Genomic DNA, 2,096 nt, shown 5'->3' with positions numbered 1-2,096 from the left:
CTGAGGATTCCGACACAAGTTTGGGAGAAATGTTCAAAACCTTAATGTCGAACATGACTACAGCTGATCTATCTACGTTGGAAGATGACGATCAAATGCCAACATGGGAAGACCCATGGGTTCATCACCTAAACATGCAGTACGGTGATAGATTCGAACAGAGAGAACCACCAACCGAAGATGAAGTAGTCCAAATTAATATGGGCAATGAGGCCAATCCAAAGCCCATATTCATCAGCGGTAGTCTTCCTCCAGATGAGAAGGAGGAACTAATTGCCCTGATCAGAGAATACATTGATGTCTTCGCCTGGAACTACGAGGGCTCGACCCCAATGTCGCAATGCACCGCCTCGATATCAAGCCGGATGCCAAACCTGTCAAGCAACAGCAAAGACGGTTTCGTCCGCAGATTATGGAAGCCATTGAGGCAGAGGTTAAGAAGTTGATCGAATCAGGATTTATCCGAGAGGAACAACATCCAGACTGGTTAGCCAACATCGTTCCCGTTATGAAGAAGAATGGCAAAATCAGGATTTGCATCGACTTCAGGAACCTGAATGAAGCATGTCCGAAAGATGATTTCCCTCTCCCAATCACGGATGTCATTATCGACAATACATGTGGATTCGAGAGGATGTCCTTCATGGATGGATTTTCGGGATATAACCAAATCAAGATGCACCCAGATGACGAGAAGCATACAGCATTCAGAACGCCCCTCGGTGTATTCTGCTACACGATGATGCCATTCGGTTTAAAGAACGCAGGCGCCACATATCAGCGAGCAATGACTAAGATTTTCCAAGAACATCCCAGGAAAACAGTCGAATGCTATGTTGATGATTTGGTTGTGAAAAGCCGCAACAAAGAAGATCATATCAAGGATTTGAAGACGATGTTCGATCTCATGCGGAGCCATCAATTGAAGATGAACCCTACTAAATCTTTCCTTGGAATGTCTAGCGGAAAATTCCTTGGATTCGTCGTCACCACTAAAGGTATACATATCGATCCTGACAAGGTAAAGGCGATACACGAACTGCAACCTCCTAGAAATCTAAGAGAGCTCAGAGGATTGCAAGGGCGGCTAGCTTACATCCGGCGGTTCATCTCAAACCTTTCTGGGAAGTGCCAACCATTCTCTAAGCTAAACAAGAAAGGGGTGTCATTCATTTGGGACGATGCCTGCCAAAAAGCATTCGAAGATATCAAAACGTATCTGGCGAACCCTCCTGTTCTCGTTGCACCGAAATCTGGTAAACCGTTCTTGATTTACATCAAGGCGATGAACCACTCGATAAGTGCTTTACTAGCACAAGACGATGATAACGGTCACGAACAGGCAGTTTATTACCTAAGTCGGACCTTGATAGGCGCCGAGTCTCGATATCCGATGATTGAGAGAGAATGCCTCGCATTGGTGTTCGTGATGCAAAAGATGCGGCATTACTTGGTTGGACAGACGATTTACGTCATTTCCAAGGTTAACCCAGTACGGGTGTTTATGACGCAACCGGCCTTTATGAATTGGCGGTTAGCAAAATGGGCCCTTCTCTTGTCCCAATATGATTTGCACTTTAAACAGCAGAAGTCGATCAAGGGTCAAGCGATTTGTGATCTTCTGGCGGCAAACCCGACCACAGATGCGGCAGAAGTATATGATGACTTGCCGGATGAAACCCACGAGGTTAACACTACATCGCACCAACAAGTATGGCAATTATATTTCGATGGTGCGTCGAGAGCAGTTAATAAGGTAATAACCCCGGGAGGTCATACAGTTTCCTCTGGGGTTGGAATCGTCTTAATCTCCCCGGGAAAGCATGTGATGCCCCGAGCTTATTCATTGACTGGTCCGTGTTCCAATAACGTAGCCGAGTACAATGCGCTTCTCATTGGACTCAGTTTCGCCAAAGAGCTGGGGGTCGAATATCTCGAAGCTTTTGGGGATTCGCAATTGATAGTCAACCAAGTTCGCGGAGAGTATGAAGTCAGGAACCAAGACCTGATCCCGTACCACCAGGAAGCCATCAGAATGGCAGAATCTTTTGAAGAATTCTTTATCGAATACATCCCTCGCCTCCAGAACACTTATG

This window comes from Asparagus officinalis, chromosome 9, assembly GCF_001876935.1.
Source record: "Asparagus officinalis chromosome 9, Aspof.V1, whole genome shotgun sequence".
Taxonomy (NCBI): domain Eukaryota; kingdom Viridiplantae; phylum Streptophyta; class Magnoliopsida; order Asparagales; family Asparagaceae; genus Asparagus; species Asparagus officinalis.
The sequence above is the reverse complement of the archived record's forward strand: the minus strand, read 5'-3'. Positions refer to the sequence as shown.